The following is a 23,292-nucleotide window of genomic DNA, read 5'->3' as shown; positions in this document are numbered from 1 at the left end:
ATGGCCAACATCATTCTTAATGGAGAAAAACTGAAACCATTCCCTTTAAAAACGGGAACAAGACAGGGATGTTCTCTTTCTCCACTTCTATTCAACATTGTGGAGGGTGGGAGGGAGGTGACAATGGAGGAAGGAGGGACTGTACAGAGGGAAAAGTGGAGTGAGAGGGAAAAGAGGGGTGGGAGGGGTGGGGGGGAATAACAGAATGAATCAAATACCATTACCCTATGTAAAAGTATCATTACACAAATGTTAAGCCTCTACTTCATGTATAAACAGAGAAACAAGATGTACCCCATTTGCTTACAATAAAAAAAATAAATTAAAAAAACCTCTGATTCCCTAGAAATAAAAAATAGTGATTTCATAACAAGATTCACTTATGGTTTTTGGTTTAACCATAAACTTTAAGCTCTGATCTGTTCTTGAAGCCATTTTCTTCTGTTTTTGGATAATTTATGTAACATAAACCGGCACATCAGTTGAGGCCCAGAGCTAAGATTCTCAAGTTATACAAAGAACCTTTCTTAATATTCAACATCAGGGACAAAACTGTCATTCTGCAGATTTTTTCTCCATCAAAAAACAATCAAGAATTTGCTAAATAATTAATCCATAAAGTCTTTGTTTACACTGATAAATTAATAGACATTAGTGTACCAAATTTAAGAAGTAGCAATATTGCCAGATACAGTGGTACACAGCTGTAATCCTAGTGACTCAGGAGACTGATGCAACAGGATGCGAAGCTTGAAGTCAGCCTTTAAAAGTTGGCAAGCAATGAAACCCTGTATCAAAATTTAAATAAATAAACAAACAAGGGTTAGGGATGCGGCTCATTAAAGCAGCCCTGGGTTAAATCCTCAGTGCCAAAAAAAGGAAAAGTGTCAGTATCTTCCCAAAAATTAAAAAAAATTATTACAAATGCATGTTTTCTAGTGGACTACCCTCTAGAAATTCAAACGACCAGTAAACTCTTCTTTGTGATGACTTGTGAACCAAAGGATTCCTAAAACATAACTAAATTCACAGATCACAAGAACAAAGAAATACTGAAGAGCTCTTGCTTCTGGCATAATGATTATTACACAGTATTCACTCAATAAATAAATTTTGAATGAATCATTCACTCTTCAACAGAGTAGAAAAACAGCTACTTGATTTTTCAGAAATAAAATTAAAGTGACAGTAAAGATAATTCAATTGGAAAATCACAGTAACAAGATCACATTATAAGTTTTACCACGACCATTAAAAAACACACATTGAAAAACACACAAGTATACATGCAGATAAAATCACTTTGGCACTAAAGAAAGTAACATGGATAAAATCAAGATCAAAGTTTTACCTTTTATTAAAACGAAATATAATAATAAAATGCGTATGAATTCTGCTTGGGCTGACACAGTGGGATACACATATAATCCCAGCTAAAAGAAGGCTAAGGCAGGAGGATGGTAAGTTCAAGATCAGCTTAGACAATTTATCAAGACCCTTACTTAAAATAAAGCATAGAAAGGGGTAGAATGTCTCCAAGGTCAATCCCTGAACAACAGAACAAAAACCTCTCAAGAACTAACCATGGTAACGTACAAGACACAATGGGAAAGGGGGCTTTCTGTTTTTAACTTTAAGAACTCTATATGTTTTACTTAAGTGACCACAGCAAATTACTCAATTTCTCTAAGCCTCCATTTCCTCAGCTACAAAATAGAATAACAGCACATAACAGGATGACTTCATTTTTTTTTTCTTTTTTTTTTTTTTAAAGAGACAGGTTTATCAAAATTGCTGAGGCTGGTCTCCAACTTGCAACCCTCCTGACTCAGTCTCCTTAGTTACTGGAATTACAAGATGTGCAACACCACGCCTGGCTAACAGTACGACTTTAGAAAACCAATGTCTTTGCTAAGTGTCTGATAATTACAAGGTACTTAATTAATGGTTCAGTACCTAGAATTACTACTAGGGTATTCCAACTGCAAAGCACAAGTCTGGGTAAAATCTCTTTATGGAATATGCTAAAGAAGGAGGTAAGAAACAGTGGAGTTGTAGCACAGAGAATATCAGTGGATTTTCTTTCCTATGTGGGAACCTCACAGAACAAGTGATTCTTGTTCTGGAGCAAGATGACTCTTACAGAACATTTCAGTACAATAAGTGATATCCAAATAGAACTTAAACTTCTATCATCTTTGACTCTCATCCTATGTAAGCATCAAAGCAACACTATGATTGCACCTATATCGGAAATTAAAATTTAACAAAGAAGCAGTTCTAGAAAAAGGGACGCTTTTCCTATTCTCCCCAAGTAATGAGGAAACTCCTGGACGGTATATATAAAATGAACATGAGGCAAATCTGAAGGGTGGGAAAGAGACAGGACTGCAATGACATTAGATTCAAGGTATCTGAAGTCAGTGAGTTCCTGGATGGTCTCTTGGCATGATATAATGCAGATTGAGCACTAGAGAAGCTGGAAACCCAGAAAACCCACAAGACATACCCCTCCCCCCACCAAAAAAAAAAAAAACACAAAAAACAAAACAAGAAAAGCCTTGGGACTCTAGTCAAAATACTAGAAAAGATGCAGGTTAGCAAGACAAAAATCTTCAGATAACTATTCTACAGTAGCCACAAGTCTCTGATACAAACTGCGGACTCGACACCCATCAAGCCAAGCCAAGCCAAAGAAGGCCAAATGAGAGGTCCACAGGATGCCTAGGACCAATACTTCTGCCCCACCTTCCACTCTCGAGGTGATGTCAGAAAACTCTGAACTGAGAGCCAAGGCTATCATCTATAAATGCCAATAACAAGGTCCCACAAACCCACCACACCCTATCTGTGGACTCTCTGGACTTCCACCCCAGTTAGTGCCATCAACAGATGAATACAGAAACAAATCCTAGCTTATAAACACAATGGACCACTAATCAACCTTGAATAAAACTAACGGAGTTCTAATACAATGATGAGCACTTTCTAGAATGTGAAGTGAAACAAGACAGACACAAAAGTACAAATTATCTTGTGTAAAAAATGATTAAAGGACTAATTCAGAGAAACAAAGTAAACTACAGCTTTCCAGAGGCTAAAGAAACAAATGGAATTACTGTTTAACGAAGATGAAGTTTCTGTTTGTGGAGATGAAAAAGTTCAGGAAATGGGGATGAATGGTTGCACACCCTTGTGAATTTGATGACAACGGAATATGTACTTTTAAGTTATTAAAATGGTAAAGTAGGGCTGGGGGTTGTGAATCAGTGGTAGAGTGCTTCGCTAGCACATGTGAGGCACTGGGTTTGATACTCAGCCCAGCAAAACAATAAATAAAATAAAGGTACACGGTGTCCATTTAAAACTAAAATAATTTTAAAATAAAATGGTAAACTTTGTATAGAATTTTCCAAGTAATAAAATACTGAAAGCATATACAGTAAAACTACAAATATTAAAAGTTGAAAAAAATGAACAGAACCTCAGGGCCATATGGGACCATGACAGAAGATCTAACATTCTTTTAAGTACCAGAACGAAAGTTTTCTTTTTTCTTTTTTTCTTTTTTTTTTTTTTTAGGACTACATATTTTTTTTTTATTTATTTTTATTGTAAACAAATGGGATACATGTTGTTTCTGTTTGTACATGGAATAACAGCATGCCATCTGCATATTCATAAATTGACATAGAGTAATGATTCCATTACTTCATTCCATTATTTTTTCCTTCCCCCCACACACCTCCCACCTCTCTTTTCCCTCTATACAGTCCCTCCTTCCTCCATTCTTGTCCCCCTCCAACCCCCCATTAAGTGTCATCATCCGCTTATCAGTGAGATCATTCCTCTTTTGGATTTTTGAGATTGGCTTATCACACTTAACATAATATTCTCCAATTTCATCCATTTGCCTGCAAATGCCATGATTTTATTATTCTTTATTGCTGAAAAATATTCCATTGTATATATATACCACAGTTTCTTTATCCATTCATCAATTGAAGGGCATCTAGGTTGGTTCCATAGTCTGGCTATTGTGAATTGAGCTGCTATGAACATGGATGTGGCTGTATCTCTGTAGTGTGCTGACTTTAAGTCCTTTGGGTATAGGCCGAGGAGTGGGATAGCTGGGTCAAATGGTAGGTCCATTCCAAGTTTTCTAAGGAATCTCCACACTGCTTTCCAGAGTGGCTGCACTAATTTGCAGTCCCACCAGCAATGTATGAGTGTACCTTTTTCCCCACATCCTCTCCAACACCTGTTGTTGCTTATATTCTTGATAATCGCCATTCTAATTGGGGTGAGATGGAATCTTAGTGTAGTTTTGATTTGCATTTCTCTTATTACTAAAGATGTTGAACATTTTTTCATATATCTGTTGATTGCTTGTACATCTTCTTCTGTCAAGTGTCTGTTCATTTCCTTAGCCCATTTGTTGATTGGGTTATTTGTATTCTTGGTGTAGAGTTTTTTGAGTTCTTTATATATTCTGGAAATTAGTTCTCTATCTGAAGTATGAGAGGCAAAGATATTCTCCCACTCTGTAGGCTCTCTCTTCACATTGCTGATAGTTTCCTTTGCTGAGAGAAAGCTATTTAGTTTGAATCTATCCCAGTTATTGATTGTTGCTTTTATTTCTTGTGCTATGGGAGTCCTGTTAAGGAAGTCTGATCCTAAGCCAACAAAGTGAAGATGTGGACCTACTTTTTCTTCTATAAGATGTAGGGTCTCTGGACTGATTTCAAGGTCCTTGATCCATTGTGAGTTGAGTTTTGTGCAGGGTGAGAGACAGGGGTTTAGTTACATTCTGTTGCATATGGATTTCCAGTTTTTCCAGCACCGTTTGTTGAAGAGGCTATCTTTTCTCCATTGCATATTTTGGGCCCCTTTGTCTAGTATGAGAAAATTGTATTTATTTGGTTTGTGTCCGTGTCCTCTACTCTGTACCATTGATCTACCTGTCTATTTTAGTGCCAATACCATGCTGTTTTTGTTACAACTGCTTTGTAGTATAGTTGAAGTTATGGTATTGCGATACCCCCTGTTTCATTCTTCCTGCTAAGGATTGCTTTAGCTATTCTGGGTTTCTTATTCTTCCAGATGAATTTCATGATTGCTTGCTCTATTTCTGTGAGGTACGTCATTCGGATTTTAATTGGAATTGCACTGAATCTGTATAGCACTTTTGGTAGTATGGCCATTTTGACAATATTAATTCTGCCTATCCAAGAACATGGGAGATCTTTCCATCTTCTAAGGTCTTCCTTAATTTCTTAATTCAATGTTTTGTAGTTTTCATTGTAGAGACCTTTTACGTCTTTGATTAGATTGATACCCAAGTATTTTATTTCTTCTGAGAATATTGTAAATGGAGTTTTCCTCATTTCCCTTTCAGCTGTTTCATCGCTTGCATATAAAAATGCTGTAGATTTATGCGTGTTGATTTTATAGCCTGCTATTTTGCTAAATTCATTGATGAGGTCTAGAAGTTTTCTGGAGGAGGTTTCTGGATCCTTTAAATATAGAATCATGTCATCCGCAAATAGTGACAGTTTAAGTTCCTCTTTTCCTTTTCGAATCCCTTTAATTTCTTTAGTCTGCCTAATTGCTCTGGCTAGAGTTTCGAGGCAAATGTTGAATAGAAGTGGTGAAAGAGGACATCCCTGTCTTGTTCCCGTTTTTAAAGGGAATGGTTTCAGTTTTTCTCCATTAAGAATGATGTTGGCCATGGGCTTAGCATAAATAGCCTTTACAGTGTTCAGGTATGTTCCTACTATCCCTATTTTTTCTAGTGTTTTGAGCATGAAGGGGTGTTGTATTTTGTCAAATGCTTTTTCTGCGTCAATTGAAATAACCATGATTCTTATCCTTAAGTCTATTGACATTATGGACTACGTTTATTGATTTACGAATGTTGAACCATCCTTGCATTCCAGGAATGAACCCCACTTGATCATGGTGCATAATTTTCTTAATATGTTTTTGGATACAGTTTGCCAATTTTTTTTTTTTTTTTTTTTGCCAATATTTTGTTAAGGATCTTTGCATCTATATTCATCAAGGATACTGGTCTAAAATTTTCTTTCCTTGATGTGTCTTTTCCTGGTTTGGGTATGAGGGTGATATTAGCTTCATAGAATGAGTTTGGTAGGGTACCCTCCTTTTCTATTTCCTGGAATACTTTGAGAAGTATTGGAATGAGTTCTTCTTCGAAGGTCTTGTAGAACTCGGCTGAGAATCCGTCTGGTCCTGGGCTTTTTTTGGATGGTAGATTTTTAATGGCTTCTTCTATTTCATTGCTTGATATTGATCTGTTTAAATCGTGTATGTCCTCCTGGTTCAGTTTGGGCGGAGTATATGTCTCTAGAAATTTGTCAATGTCTTCGATACTTTCTATTTTGTTCAAATACAGATTTTCAAAGTAGCTTCTCATTATGTTCTGTATCTCAGACGTGTCTGTCGTGATATTTCCTTTTGCATCATGTATTTTAGTAATTTGAGTCTTCTCTCTCCTCTTTTGATAGTGTGGCTAAGGGTTTATCTATTTTGTTTACTTTTTCAAAAAGAACCAACTTTTTGTTATGTCAATTTTTTGAATAGTTTCTTTTGTTTCATTTTCACTGATTTGAGCTCTGATTTTAATTATCTTCTACTACTTTTGCTGTTATTCTGTTCTTTTTCTAGGGCTTTGAGCTGTAATGTTAGGTCATTTAATTGTTGACTCTTCATTCTTTTCTGGAATGCGCTCCATGCAATGAATTTTCCTCTTAGTACTGCTTTCATAGTGTCCCAGAGATTTTGATATGTTGTATCATCATTCTCATTGACCTCTAAAAATTTTTTCATCTCCTCCCTGATGTTTTTTGTTATCCATGTTTCATTCAATAGCATATTATTTAGTCTCCAAGTGTTGGAGTAATTTCCTTTTCTTATTTTGTCATTGATTTCTACTCTCAGTCCATTATGATCTGATAGAACAGAAGGCAGTATCTCTATTTTTTTGCATTTCCTAAGGGCTGCTTTGTGGCATAACACATGGTCTATTTTCGAGAAGGTTCCATGTGCTGCTGAGAAGAAAGTGTATCCGCTCGTTGATGGATGGAATGTTCTATATATTTCTATTAAGTCTAGGTTATTGATTGTGTTATTGAGTTCTATGGTTTCTTTGGTTGGATTTTGTTTGGAAGATCTATCTAGTGGTGACAGCGGTGCGTTAAAGTCGCCCAGAATTATTGTGTTGTGGTCTATGTGATTCTTGAAATTGAGAAGGATTTGTTTGATGTACAAGGATGCAAGATTGTTTGGGGCATAAATATTTACACCATTATGTCTTCCTGCTTTATGGTTCCCTTAAGCAGTATGAAATGTCCTTCTTTATCCCTTCTGACTAACTTTGGCTTGAAGTCCACCTTATCTGATATAAGGACGGAAACACCCGCTTTTTTACTGAGTCCATGTGCGTGGTAGGTTTTTTCCCATCCTTTCGCCTTTAGTCTGTGGATGTCTTTTTCTATGAGATGAGTCTCTTGCAGGCAGCATATTGTTGGGTCTTTCTTTTTAATCCATTCTGCCAGTCTATGTCTTTTGATTGATGAGTTTAGGCCATTAACGTTCAGGGTTATTATTGAGAAATGATTTGTATTCCCAGTCATTTGGCTTATTTCTGGTTTTTAAGTTGGCTTGGTTTCTCCTTTGAGTGGTTTTTCTCTAAGGTACTTCCTTCCTTTGCTGACCTACATTGTTGTTTTTCATTTCCTCCTCATGGAATATTTTGTTGAGAACATTCTGTAGTGCAGGCTTTCTATTTGTAAATTCTTTTAACTTTTGTTTATCATGGAAGGATTTTATTTCATCTTCAAATCTGAGGGTTAGTTTTGCTGGGTATAGGATTCTTGGTTGGCAAACATGTTCTTTCAGAGCTTGAAATATGTTGGTCCAGGCCCTTCTAGCTTTTAGAGTCTGGGTTGAGAAGTCAGCTGCTATCCGTATTGGTCTCCCCCTATATGGAATCTGATGCTTTTCTCTGGCGGCCTTCAAAATCCTATCTTTATTTTGAATGTTAGGCATTTTCATTATAATGTGCCTTGGTGTGGATCTGTTGTGATTCTGTGCATTTGGTGTTCTGTAAGCCTCTTGTATTTGATTTTCCATTTCATTCTTCAGGTTTCGGAAATTTTCTGCTATTATTTCATTGAATAGGTTGTTCATTCCTTTGGTTTGTATCTCTGTGCCTCTCAATCCCAATAATTCTTAAATTTGGTCTTTTCATGATGTCCCATAGTTCTTGGAGATTCTATTCATGATTTCTTATCATCTTCTCTGTTTGGGCAACTTTATTTTCAAGATTAAATATTTTGTCTTCATTGTCTGAGGTTCTGTCTTCCAAGTGGTCTAGTCTGTTGGTGATGCTTTCCATTGAGTTTTTTATTTGGTTTATTGTCTCCTTCATTTCAAGGATGTCCGTTTGTTTTTTTGTTTGTTTGTTTGTTTGGTTTTTTTTTTTTTGAGAATCTCAATCTCTTTGTTGAAATGATCATTTGCTTCCTGCAGGTGCTCTTTCAGCTTATTGGTATTATCATTCATTGCCTGCATTTGCTCTCTTATCTCATCCTTTGCTTCGCGAATCATCTTAATCATGTATAATCTGAAGTCCTTTTCTGACATTTCTTCTAACATACTGTCACTGGATTCTATTACTATAGAATCTAGATTTGTTTGGATCATTTTCTTCCCTTGTTTTTTTATGTTGTTCATGTATCTTCTCCTCTAGCGCTGCAGATCTGGGGTATTGCAGATTTCCCCCTATAGGCTTATAGTGGCCCTATAGGTTTCCAAAACCCTTTCTTTAAGGGGAGATCAATATTAGCAGTGCCCAAATCAGACACTTTGCAATCCTAGACCAAATAGCCCCTATGGGGACTCTAACATCATGTAAATAAGGGAGAAAGTGACTCTTGAGGGAACAGGTAAACAGAAGGAAAAGAAAGCAAGAAACGTAAAGAAATAAAAACAAAATTTTTTTTAAAAAAAGGAGAAAAAAGAAAATCTACTGTATAATAGTCATATACTAATGAAACCTCCCAGTGTTCAGTAGCCTGATGTGTGAGAGGTACCTGACAATGAGCTTCAAGCCTCCAGTAGGCGTCTCTGGATGGGATTTGCCCCACCTGAAGATCGGAGCTATGGCTTCCAGGATTATCCAAGATTGCTGCTCTGGCTTCCAAATGTGTTGGCAAATGGGGAGCTGCAGGTCAGGAGTGGACGTGGTCAGCTGGAGGTCCTGGAGAGAGGATGCAGTTGGTCCGGCAGGGGTCCTGGAGTTTGGGTGTGTTTGGTGTGGTTGTGGGATCCAGGAAGTCAGATGCAATCAGTTGGTCTGGGTGCCCGGTGATAGGGCACAGTCAGTTGGTCTGGGGGTCCTGGTGGCAGGGAGCAGTCAGTTGATGTGAGGGCCACAGAGGCAGGCGGTGATCGGTCGGGCTGAGGGATCCTGGAGACGGGTCTCATTCAGTCCTGGCTGTTGTCTCAAAATGGCGGCAGCCACGTGTAATCAAACCTGCAGGTACTGTAACAGTGAACTTCCAGACAGCAGCAGGCAGCTGGTTCTCCACTGGCGGTCTGCGGTCAATCTGCTGGCAGCTGTCAGATGATCGGAAGGTGAACCTCGAGCGTTGGGTGATGGATAGGGGTAAGGCAGGCGATGGACAGGCGAGAGGCAGGCAAATGGCGGATGATAGACGCCTGACAGTGAGCAATCTGCTCTCAGAAAAGGCGTCGATATGCTGGCGGATTGCAGGTGACCACCGCAGATAAATTGGATAAAGAGCAGGGGATCGATAAGCAGCAAAAACTGCCTCACCGAGAAACAGATATCCTCTGCTTGAATCCGGCGTTGTGGAGCGACAAGGAACGCAGCCTCCCTCTAGACCGCCATCTTGGATCCCGACAGTTTTCTAAAATTATGTTTGACAAAGAAAATTTTGTACCTCTATATTGTGGTTTTCGATGTGTAGATGAAAACATTTTAAATAAATGGCATACAGATCAGCAAGCAATAAAACCGTCCCTATTTGTAGATGACAGAGTTTGCATACAAAATTCCAAGTAATCAACCTAAAAACTTAGAGTGTTCTACCAAGTCAAAGGTGTAAGATCACCACACAAAAATGTTTTCAATATGCTAATAAGGAACATGTGGAAAACAAAATTAGAATCACAACATCGTTATGATGTCTCAGAAAAAATGAAATAATTAGGTGCAAAATCTTACAAAATACATACAGGACTTGCATGTTAAAAACTACAGAACGCTAATTAAAAAGAAACTAGAAGTTTAAAAGGGAGAGACATATAGTGTTCATGTATTGGAAAGCACAATAAATCTAAAATTTTGACATTCCCAAAACTTATATTAAGATTTAACCCAATTCCTAACAAAATCATAACCAAGACTATTACAAATGTAGACAATATAATTCTAAATTCATATGGAAAGACAGCTTTAAAGGTAAAAGAACCAAAATAGCAATGAAAGGAATCAATGCCTGATTTCAAGATTTATTCTACAGCTATAGTAATTAATGCCAAATTAAGTATTGGTGAAAAGGCAAATATAAAGATAAATGTGGGCTGGGGAGGCAAAAAATAAAATACTATGCTAACAACAAACAACTAAATCTCATACCTTATACAGAAATTAATTCCTATTTGGTCCCAAATTTAAATCTGAAGTTGAAATTATAGAAGTTTAAGACATACATATAGGAGCAAGTCTGCTGTATCACAGGTTTAATGAAGAGATGTAGACATATAACACCAAAGGCATAATCCTTTTTTTAAAATGCTGATAATTTTTTATTGAATTTTTAAAATTTTTACAGACTGCATTTTGATTCATTGTACCCAAATGGAGTACAACTTTTGATTTCTATGGTTGTACACAATGCAGATTCATACCACTCACGCAATCATACATATACACAGGGTAATACTGTTTCATTCTACTATCTTTCCATCCTCCATCCCCTCCCACCCCATTTTCCTCTATATCATCCAAAGTTCCTTCATTCTTCCCTCGCCACCCCCCGCTTATATATCCTTATCCACTTATCAGAGAAAACATTCGGTCGCCCTTTGGCTTTTTGGGCTTGGCCTATTTCACTTAACATGATATTTTCCAACTTCATTCATTTACCTGCAGATGCCATAATTTTATTCGTTTTTATGGCTGAGTAATATTCCATTGTGCATATATATACCACAGTTTCTTTATCCATTCATCTACTGAAGGGCATCTAGGTTGGTTCCACAATCTAGCTATTATAAATTGAGCTTCTATGAACATTGATGTGGCTACATCACTGTACTAGGCTGATTTTAAGTCCTTTGGGTATAAACCAAGGAGTGGGACAGGTGGGTCAAATGGTGGGTCCATTGCAAGTTTTTTTTTTTTTTTTGGGGGGGGGGGGCTGGGGATCGAACCCAGGGCCTTGTGCTTACAAGGCAAGCACTCTACCTACTGAGCTATCTCCCCAGCCCCTCATTCCAAGTTTTCTGAGGAATCTCCATACTGCTTTCCAGAGTGGCTGCAGCAAGTTGCAACTCCACCAGCAATGTATGAGTGTGCCTCTTTCCCCATATCCACACCAACACTTATCATTGCTTGTGTTCTTGATAATAGCCATTCTAATTGGAGTTAGATGAAATCTTAGGGTGGTTTTAATTTGCTAAAATGCTGACAAATTTGATCTCATCAAAATTTAACTTGCTCTTTGAAGGACACACATTAATAGAATGAAAAGAAAAGCTACAGAACAAGAAAATATTTGTAAAGCAACACAAAGTACTCATACATAGAATATATAAATATTCAAAACTTAAGAGTAAAAAAGCAAACAATCCCAAAGATGTGGGCCAAAGACATGAATGGACATTTTGCCAAAGAGGATACACATGGCAAATGACCACTTAAGTATGCAATATCACAAGCCATTAGGAAAATGCAAATTAATCATAGTAAGGTATCAGTACATACCTATTAGAAAAGTTTAAAACAATAAAAACACTATAAAAATCCCAGAGCTAAGGGATGTATCTCAATGGTAGCATACTTGCCTGGCATGTACAAGGATCCAGGTTCAATATTCAGCACTGCAAAAAATAAAGAGAAGAAAATTTCCCGGCAAGAATTCTGAGAAACTGATTCTCGCATACACTTCTGCTAGGAATATATAGTAGCAGTCACTCTGGAAAAGTTTGGGACTTCCTAAAAGTTATACATATACTTAACATTTAGACCCAGAAATAGCAATTCTAGACATTTATCCCATTAAAAAAATAACAACTATGTCTATGCAAAAAACTGGAGATTTTTCATTAACAGCAGCTTGATTTCTTTTTTTCTCTTTTTTTTTTTTTTTTTTTTTTGATACTGGGGATTGAACCCAGGGGTACTTAACCATTGAGCAATACCCCCAGTCTTTTTACTTTTTATTTAAGACAGGGCTCACTGAGTTGTTAGGGCCTCCCTAAGTTGCTGAGGCTAGCTATGAACTCACGATCCTCCTGCCTCAGCCTCCTAAACCGTTGCGATTACAGGTGTGTGCCACTGCACCCGACTAGCAGCTTGATTTCTAACAGCTACAAACTGAAAATAACCAAAACAACTCTCAGGAAGTGTCATGGTTTGGATATAAGGTGTCCTCTTAAATCTCCTGTGTCAATGCAGAGATGTTTAGAGCTGAAATGACCAGGCTATGAGACCTATAACCTAATCAGTGAATTAATTTACTTGCTGGATTAATCGTTTGAAAGAAATAACACACTGAGGAGTAACAGCAGCCAGATAAGGCATGGCTGGAGGAGGCAGGTCCAGGGGCTTGCCCTAAGGGATTTGTCTTCTGCAGCCCCACTTCCTCTGCTTCCTAGTGGCCCAGAGTAGTTTCCCGAGGACATGATGGTCCTGCCATGAGGCCCCACCTCACCTCAGTCACAGAGGTGAATACCAATTTAGCTTTCTGACCATGAATCGAGCCTCTGAAACTAGAGCCAAAATAAACTTTTCCTCCTCCCAAGTTGTTTTTGGGTATTTTAGTTACAGAGATGAAAAGCTGACTATCATTACTCATCAATAAAAAGTAATCAACTATTGGTAGAAGCAGTAACTTTGATGTATTTCAAAGGCATTACACTGAGTAAAAAAGTCACAAGTCTTTCGCCTTCCAACATAAGTGCCCCCCCAATGCAAAGATGATCTTCAAAGGCCACATGCTGTGTTTCATCTACAATAATAAATTTTTAGTTACAGAATAAAATATAATTTATATTTATAAAATAAACACAGCAATGATTTATGTGCTAATTTTTGAAAAAAAAAAAACTACAGCAATAGAAAGCAAGATAAGTAGTTGCAAGGAATTAAGGGCAGTGAAGGAGAAGAAGAAAAAATAAAAGTTAACTACAATACAGGGGATTGCCAAGGAGATCTTGGTGATGGTGGACTAGTTCTACACCTTGACTGCAGTGGCAGTTACACGAATTTATCCATGACCAAGTATACGCGTTCATCATACTAGGTAAAGGGCACCCTGAATCTCTATACTATCCTCATTACCTGTTGTGAATCTGCAAGTTTTTCAAATTTTAAAACAAAAAGTAAATTCAAAAGCCTATAGGAACTGTCCAAAATCATAGAACAAGTAGCCAAACAGCTCCTGAATCATTGTGAGTTGCCATTCAGGTTTCTCATCTGAAGATTATTTAATAAATAAAGCCAACAGTGTTGGAAAGAGGGGGGAAAGTCCACTTCCAAAGTAAACATAAAAGACAAATAAAATAGGCTGACTCAATTTTGCACACAATTAAACACCACTCATGCTAGATATATGATTTATCTAACATTCCCTTCCCTAGACAGTCTCAAGGGGAAAAAAGTGGAGGGAGAAAGGGGACTTGTATTACACAGAATGCTTCGAAGTGAAAGAAAAATGTAATTCAATAAATATTGCTTTGGATATGCACACAGAGCAGTCCAGTAATGACAGGGTTTAACCTGGGAGCACTCTAATTCATATGGCTCTGGTTACAGGTATCCCCTAGGTATCTGGGGTTGTTACTGCACTTGGGAGGACATGGGAACCACGTAAGATGATACGTGCACACGCACACACACTCACACATGTATACACCCATGTTTAGTCACAAGCCCTTAAAAGAGAACAAACATTTAATTCCCTTGTAAAACAGATGACTGCTTTATAATTTACCAGAGTGTGTGCTGGCAGCAACACACTCTGCTCTCATATTCCTATTAAGCAAGCTGTGGCAGATTTATTAAAAGCTCAGATACATCAAAACAAATGACTGAGACATCATTATAGCACTATTTACAACCCCTTAATGGGGTTGTGGGTAGGGGCAATACAGGACAGACTGCAACTGGCTTTGCTGCCATTAAAAAGAACTTCTTCCCTTGGATGGAAGCTGCCACTCTCAGGTAAAAATACTCAATCCAAAGGCAATGAAAGAGGAAACTATTACTTATACCAAGCCACAGGATGGATGACAAAATTCTGACAATCCATAATGGCTTGCAGATGGCTGCTCCTTTTCTCCTGTACCTCATTTTCTCTGTCTATAAAATCAAAAATCAACTTCCCACTTCCTCTCTCCAAAATAAATCCCACTAGGAGGAGGAAGGTCCTTAGACAAAACAGGGAAGGCATGGAGAAGAGAAAAAAAGGATCACTTGGGAACTGGGTGGAAACGGGCAGGGGCAGAGCTATTTCAGATGCCAGAGATGAAGTGCTAGATTGGGCCTCTGCCAGCGTAGAGACCACCAGCCTTCTCTTTTCCTGACCACATCCTTCACCTGTGGTTCCCTCCTCACTCTCATATTCAAGTATCTTTTGCTCAGCTTTCTGTTGTGCCTCTCAAAAGGTATGATCAGAGCAAATCTCTTAGACCAAAGTATTTAAAAAGAAAAGAAAACCCAGGTCCTCATTTCTAGGTCTCTACCTTTTTGTAAAATAAAATGGAAGGAGGGGTTAAAACAAGGTCAGAGAAGTGAAGGAAAATCAAGAAGAAAGACCAGATCTTTAAGAAATGTATTATCAGTGCTAAGCCCCAAGGTGGAGTCAGATACTTTACACTCTGAACTCACCATATGTAGAATGAAATGCAAAGTGTTTGCCACAACCTATAAGGGATCACAGAATCTACTGGGGAGCAAGAATTTCAGATGCAGATTTCACATGGCTTGGTGAACTCAGGACACTAGGTCTGCTCCTCTCTATTTCCCCAACACTCAGTGTGATTCCTTAGGGACTCAGTCAATCATGAATTAGAGACTGAATGAATGAATAAAGAATGAACACATAAGTCCCTGTTTTAAGGTTCTAAAGATTTATAACTTTTCATCTCTGTATAGTACATTCTAATCAGTCAATTTGAATGACAGGTCAGGCACTAATATTTTAAAGCAACTATAGAAGCACTAGTCAGGGAAGGGAGAAGAAATTAAAAAAATAAGTTACACTGCAGGGTTAAGAGCTTAAGCTCTGTTATGCAATTGCCTGCATTCTAGTTCTGTCTTGACTACTACCACATGATACTGCTCAAATTATTCAACTTGTGCCAGGCATGTTGGTGAATGCCTCTAATCCCAGCTCCTCAGGAAGCCAAAGCAGGGAGATCTCCAAGTTCAGGGCCATCCCAGGCAACTTATGAAACACTAAAATAAAATAATTAAAAAAAAAAAAAAAAAAAAAAAACACTGAGGATATATAGCTCAGTGGCAGAGTGCTTGCCTCACATGCCTGAGGCCCTAGGTTCAATCCCTAGTATTTCTAGATAGATCAATAGATAGGTAACTTAGTTTGCTCTCTATCGTTTTGTCATCTGTAAAATGGGAATTAACAAAGCCTAAGTCAGAAAACTACTGTGGGGGATTAAATGAAAGAACACCTGTAAAGTAGTGAGTGCTCACAAGGTAGTAGTATTTGTTATCGGTGTGGATTCTGGGTCTGCTGCCATGCACAGACTAAAGAAAGAAGTGTTTATTTTTTAAGAGGTGTTTGACTAAAGGAAGAATATGACAAAATGTCTAGTGATCCAAGTTTCTGCAAAATCACCTTTCAAATACTGTCTCAGAAATTTCATCTGATTCCAGGCATGGTGGCACATGTCTGTAATCCCAGGGACTCAAGAGGCTGAGGTAGGAGGATCACAACTTTGAGGGCAGCATGAGCAATTCAGCAAGACCCTTGAGAACATTACAAGGCCGTGTCACAAATTTTTAAAAAGAAATAAAGTAAGAAGGGCTGGAATGTAGCTCAGTGGTAAAGCATTCCTGGGTTCAATCTCTAGTACCACCAGAATAAAAAAGAAATTTCAACTGACAGCAGGTACAGTGATGCACAACTGTATGCCCAGCTATTTTGGAGGCTGAGGCAGGACAATCCCAAGTTGAAGGCCAGTCTGGGCAACTTAGGAAGGAGACCCTGTCTCAAAATACAAGTTTTTAAAAAGATATGGGGACACACCTCAGTGATAAAGCATCCCTAGTTTCAATCCCCACTAATTCCCACCCTGGACAATGTTTTTCTCAGCTGATTGCAAACCAAATAAAAGCCACAGAGTAACACAATTGCCAGAAAGGCTAATGTGATCTTGGCTTGCATTAAGAGAGCTGTACAGTCCAGAATCATCATGAACTGCCAGTTAAGTTTTTATCTGTGTGCTTTCCCTAGACCAGACTTAACAGTGGCAAGCTTTGTGAAAAACAGCACCATGCCTGGAAGCAAAATATATGTTAAATATGTTAACAAAAGTCACTGACCAAAAGACCAAAAAATCTGACAACCTGAAAAACAAATCATAAAACTTGAGATCAGAGATCGGGGGGGGGGGGGGGGGGGTGTTCCATTTACTGTAAATCCACATTCTGTCATGAGGCAACTGGACCCAAAATATTGAAGTTCTTTACCATGGGTCTCTGAAAAGCAGGAATTGTGTGTCTTTTGTGTTTTATTTTTTGGGGGAAGAGGCATACTGAAGATAGAATCCAAGGACACTTTATCACTAAGCTCTACCCATAGCCCTTTAAAATTTTATTTATTTATATATTTATTTTGGAGACAGCATCTTGCTATGCTGCCAAGACTGGCCTTGAACTTGGAATCCTCTTGACTCAGTCTACGAAGTCACTGAGATTACAAGAATGCACCACCACAACAGGCATGTGTCATACATTTTTATCTGTCCACAATTACTGTCAGAACAGAACCACAGTCTGAATCCCATGAGTTGTGTCAACTCCATGAGTAGCTGACTCTGACAGAACTGATGGAAATGCAGAAGAGGAAGGTTCACAGAAGAAAGAATGTAGAGGGCTGGACAAACAGCTCGATCCAGTTCTGTCTAGGTTTAGCACAGGTCTGCCTTATCTGGTGCTCGTTCACTAAACACATCTTTAAAGAACTGGACCCTCTCTTCATTTATAAAAACTTCTTACTGCCACGATTTCTCTAGGAAGCAGCCAAAATCACTAATTCTCCTTTTCCAGGTTCATCTGATTCCTTCCACTGTAGCCATTTGTAAGACACAGGGTGCACCAAGTAACAGGAAGACAGGCTTTTCCACCATCTTCCTTCACTCCACACTCAGCTCCCACAAGAGCATCAGTATGACAGCAGCATCCTTTTGTTCTTTTTTGGCTAATTACAGAGCCCTGAATTTGCAGAAACCAAACATGAGTGCTCTACATCAGTCATGGTCACCTTGACTCACTTCACCTGTGACAGGGCAGTGAATCTGAGAGCAGAAGCCTAGTCTGCCTAATGAGATTTAAGGCAAGCATCCTACTGACTTTGGTGGGTGAGGGAAGCTAAAGCAGCTCTTCCTCCCTAACAAGAGAAAAACAAGAACCAGAAAGATTGTTTGGCTCCTGGCATCCTTCCTTGTTTGAATGCCACAAAGACATTATTCTTGGAACAAAGATAATCATCCATCCTACAACCAAGAGTTCACAAGCCTGAGGGTAAAACCTAACACACTATATAAATGGCAGAGGGAAAAAAGGAAGAAGACAATTTGGAAATCTGAGCCTCTGAAATCGACCATGGGACCTCCTCTGCTCCTGACTTCTCGTCATGACACTCTGTTCACTGGCTTTCCCATTACTTAAAACTGAAAGCATTCTGTGTCCATTTTCCAGATCCTATTTTGTCCATTTCATAGGGAAAATGAATTACTGGTGATTTAAATAACCTGATAGGACAAAGAGAGGCCACTGTTCACAAGACATGATATTAGGTAGTATATGGCATAATTCAGGGTCAAGTGGAAGCAGAGTAGAAGAATTAAGATTCCCAAGTGCCAGGGCTAAGATCCACTCACAAGACTAAAGCAATTCAAACATTCCAGCATGCTCTAAGAAACATCAGATCTAGAGAGCTGAAGTCCCAGGGGTATAGCCTGTGTTCTTGAAAACCCTGAGTGTTTCACTTAGCCAAATATTATGCTTCTGCTTTTTAAATATTTCCATTTAAATGTAGATTTTGACCTTCTCTCCAATGAAATATTAATGTGAGTATAAAATATATATCACTCATCATCTGAGAGAGAGGGTCTCTTTCCAGTGTCTGTCATGTTTCCTCTCTGCTGTCTTGGATTGCCTTCTGAAAACCACGACAGTTTTATCTGCTAAACCCATCTGTGCCAAATGCCTCACTGATTCACTAAAAGCTCTAAGATCACTTCCTTCTCAGGCACATTTTGGGTTTATTTGTGTATATATGTTTAATTCCTTTCATTCATTTAGTAAGGTTATACTGATATATTCCTTATAGCAATAACCATTAAGTACTGGGTGTCCAGCAGAACAATGCAAGGCAAAGGCTAATTTCATTTGAAATATCTCCTCCTTTCCTAAATAAGTAGCCTATATGAAGATTAACTGGGGTTACCATTTCTTTCTAAGAACTGTAGCCCATTAAGAAGAATGGGGGATTTTTTTTTTAAATCACTAATGTTCTACTCATTAGCTTTATCATTTTAATTATTATATAAGCAAATGATGACTAGGGGAATAAGTAGTATAGCAAGGACTGGTCAGTATGTGGATTTTCCGCTAGTCATCTCTCTCCTTGTGCTTAATTCTTCAAACAGGTAAAAAATTAAAAACGTATTATTAAATAAACCACACCCAAAACAAAAGTGTCCTAGCACTGACTGCTGAACCAAAGAGAAGATGGCACTCAGTTTGAGGACTTACTTGTGGACCATCATGCAAATTACATCAACTCTGTGAATCTCAAATTCCTCATGTCTACAATGGACACCAGTAGTTCTGGTGCAAATACTGATTAGCCTCTGAGCTAAGTCATCAGAATCTACCCTTAATGATAAAGGAAACAGCTCAGAAACTTGCCTCTGTAAGGTAATCTGAAATATTAACATCCCACCTATCACCTGCAACCTGGTCACTCCACAAAGGCATCCACGCATTCTCCTAGTTATCTAATCAATGTTTTTGCCCATTCAACAAATATTTGACCCATTCTTACGATTTTCTAGGTACTCTATCGAGCATTTAGTGTTGAACAATACAAATGTTTCCTGCCCTTTGGGGTTCAGGCCTTCTCTAACAGACTTCCTAAATTTTTACCTCTTACAAACACCTACAAATGAAGAATTCTGCCCTAAAAATAAGCCCCTATAAGCACCTCCCCATTCTCATTAGTCTCCATTCAGCACAAATGCCCCTCCACTAGATCTGAACCCAAAAATCCACTCGATTTGGTCCACCACATAAAATTATCACTTAATATTCCTTATTTACCACTTCTCTGAGTCCACTGGAGAAGCTGAAGTTTAACAGTGGTATTCCAAGAACATCTCTTCCAGGCCTAGATCACACTCATGAATCACAATCTCATCTCATCCCAGACAGAAAGCCCAGAGTCCCCTGCACTGAGAGTGAGAAGGGTGCCAAATGTGCTAGCTGCCCAAACTCTACCTGGACATCATCCTGCCTCACTGGGCATATGCCTTACCTCCATGACAGCCTACACAAAGAGCAATATCTATCTCAGACTCCCACCAACTTTTTGTTTTCTTTTTGGTACCGGGGACTGAACCCATGGGTACCTAACCACTGACCCACATCCCCAGTCCTTTTTTATATTTTTATTTAGAAAAAGATATCACTGATTTGCTAGGGTCTCACTCAATTGCTGAGGCTGACTTGGAACTCCCGAGTCTCCTGTCTCAGCCTCCCTAGCTGGTAGGATCACAGGTGAGCACCACCACACTGCACCTGGCCCCCACCAATTCGAGCAAACTCCAGCCATTCTGCCTGGCTACCCATGAAGTTTTGTACCTTTCTAAAGTCCTGAATTGGGACAGGCAGTCAGCAAAGAATCAGCTATTGGAGATTCACAGCCATTTATCTATTTTTGGTGATGCTACCATTGTTTTTAAGAAAAAACACCTGAATCAAGTCTTGCTGCTGAGATCACAGAACTACAAGTTCAAACATCAGGGTCACTGGCTAAATGAAGAGTCCCCATGGAAATACATCCCCAGGAAACATAAGGGATACTAACTGATATTACAGTGGTTTAGAGTTTGAACAAAGCAAACTACTTCGGAAACAATTGCTTTGATTCCCACTCACATCACAGACCACAAAGAGGAACAAAAACACCGCACCATTCCTTCTCACACTCTTCTGTAATAACGAATGAATTATGCACTGTAATCACCAACTTCAAAATCACTTACATCAAAATAAGCTACAGAAAACTCTGGGTGTTTCTAAAAACAATTCATCCTAAGGCTCTGAGGGACATTCCCAAAAAAGATGTTCTAAACCATAACAGGCTCAGTACATACATATTACTCTCAAGTATGCCCTCAGAAGAGACCCACATTAATCGAGGCATGCTGATCTGGTGACATGCTTATTACAAAAACCACAATCTCAGGAGGGGTATGATTACACGAATGGTGTGAATCTGCATCATGTGCAACCATAGAATCAAAAAGTCGTATCCTACTTTGGTACAATGAATCAAAATGCAGTCTGTAAAATATAATAAATATATAAGTAAATAAATAAATAAATATCACATTCTCTAGTGCCAGTATTCCCATTTACTGCTGCCAACCTTTAAGAAAATCCATTGAATTTTTCTTCAAAGTATAATATTGAGATACCAACCAATTTTTAGATAAAGTAGTCAAACTCCACTAAAGGTCCTAGATAAGAAATTCTAGATAGTGCATCTTCAAACAGATATGCATAAAATAAGTCAGAAAAAAGAATTACTTCTGAACTTCTCATTGAATTCATAGGTTTTATGAGTCAAGTTATTATGCAAAAGCTTAAGAATATGTCCCACTATTCTTTATGCTGAATCAAAAACATTACTATACCCAGATTTGGACTTAAAATCACCACAAAACCAAACATTTGTTTTCTTGATCTCGGCATCCTGGAAGCTTCACAATGCTTCTCCTGGTGGAACACTCAACAGCTATGGGTTTTGTGAAGCACTTCCTCTCCAGGTATCAGACATTTTACATTACTACTAAACAATGGAATGGCTATTAATAAGCTCAAGGCTGGACGAGAGTCTTAATTTTGCTTCAGAGCTCAACCTGAACAAAAGCAACAGACAATAATAAAGCATGCCATTTAACTCTGAGAAATGCTTTTCAGAATACAAGATTTCTTTGTTTCCTGAATAGACCTGCTCAGTAACACAGGATCAAAGTGTTATCAGTAAAAACTTGAATCAAGAATACACAAGATAGGAAAAAGAAAAAAGGCTCAGCAAAGCAGTCATTTTTAAAAACACATTTGCTGGGTCTGGCGCATATAGTTTTTGATGCACTCGGTCTGAGGTAGAACCTGAGAACTAACACTTTCAGTAAGTTTCCAACTGGTACTGGTGGTCAAGGGCGACACACTGAGAACCACTGACCTAGACCTACTTTCTCCTTCTTTCTCTCTCTCTCTAAGGTCCTGGGCCTCAGAGACTGTAGGCTCCTGACACACTTCCTTCACATACAAATCTGGGTGCCAACTCCACCACTATAAGCCCATGAGAAATAGAAGCTGAATCCTTGATGCAGTTCTTCTGGCTTAAGGCCTGCTTTCGCAGAATATTTCCCCTACTACTGTACTTCAACTATTTCACAAAAGAAGAACCTGTTTAATGGGGGACAGGGTTTCCTAAAAATCAGATTTTTGGTTGTTGTTGTTGTTTATATCTGTAACTTTCAAAAGGAATATGAATTTCAGGTTGATGCTTTTTTTTTTAATCAAAGTAGAAGACTGACTAAACCAATTTTCATGCCTTTATTCTGTGACTGAGAGATAGAGAAAAAGATGACGTTGCTATAAAAGATATTCTGGCATCAAGTCATATTCACCTGTTTGATGAATGCATCTATGGGTATAGTATGGAACCCTAAAAAGTAGTCAAAACAATTCTACCACATTTACTGAGCTACAGCTGTCTATGTCACAGAAATGGTGCTCAAAGCTACAGATACAGAGAAAACTGGATTATCTATGGAAAGATGATCATCAGACATTATAAAATACCCAAGTAAAACACAGTTCCTTTGAAACTGAAAGTTCCAAACTGCTCTTGAACTTCCTCACACTGAGTTTGGAAACTTAAAAATAAATAAAAATTAAAAATTACCACTTGGCTTCTAGCAAGCATCAAATAAACTGGAACTGATATCACAGCCTAACTAAATCATCATATGTGCATTGTCTGGCTTTTGTTTCTATAAATTGCAACCATTTCTGTAGGACTGACACAATCTAGCTGCTTCTCCCCTATCTCATCAAACTGCATTAAGTTCATTTTCCTTTTTACATTGTTTGCTTATTTCTTATGTGGGTGGGCAGCAGGATCTGGCTCACAGGGATCCAAGCAGGTGACTTTCTTGACAACAATCTGACAACAGAAACGAAATGACAGGCAGTGAAGGTCAGCAAGTTACTGTCCACAAGACGTGCAGATCACAATGCCAATACCATCCCAGAGGTTTGCAGGGAGTGAGGGGTTCAGAATCTCAGGAAGGCCTTTTATCACCACACACCAGATTCTGATTATCCCCATCAACCTTGCAAACCTACAATAAAGCAGCTAAAAAAAAAAAAAAAAAAAAATTCAGCGTTTGTTCGCCTCCAATAGGCACAAAACCAACAGAGAATGAGAAAGATCTGACCAAAAATAATCTGTTCCCTGATATGAATGAAATTGT

At 38.4% G+C, this 23,292-nt stretch overlaps 1 protein-coding gene across 12 annotated transcripts in view; it reads right to left on the bottom strand.

Moving 5' to 3' along the window:
- The window catches only part of AUTS2 (activator of transcription and developmental regulator AUTS2), a 1,098,554-nt gene that overhangs the window by 821,456 nt on the left and 253,806 nt on the right, over positions 1 to 23,292 (bottom strand). The gene's annotated exons all lie outside the window — the stretch shown is intronic.

The sequence above is a fragment of the Sciurus vulgaris genome (assembly GCF_902686455.1).
Source record: "Sciurus vulgaris genome assembly, chromosome: 18".
Taxonomy (NCBI): domain Eukaryota; kingdom Metazoa; phylum Chordata; class Mammalia; order Rodentia; family Sciuridae; genus Sciurus; species Sciurus vulgaris.
Note: the sequence above shows the minus strand (reverse complement) of the source record. Positions and strands in the feature narration are given on the sequence as shown.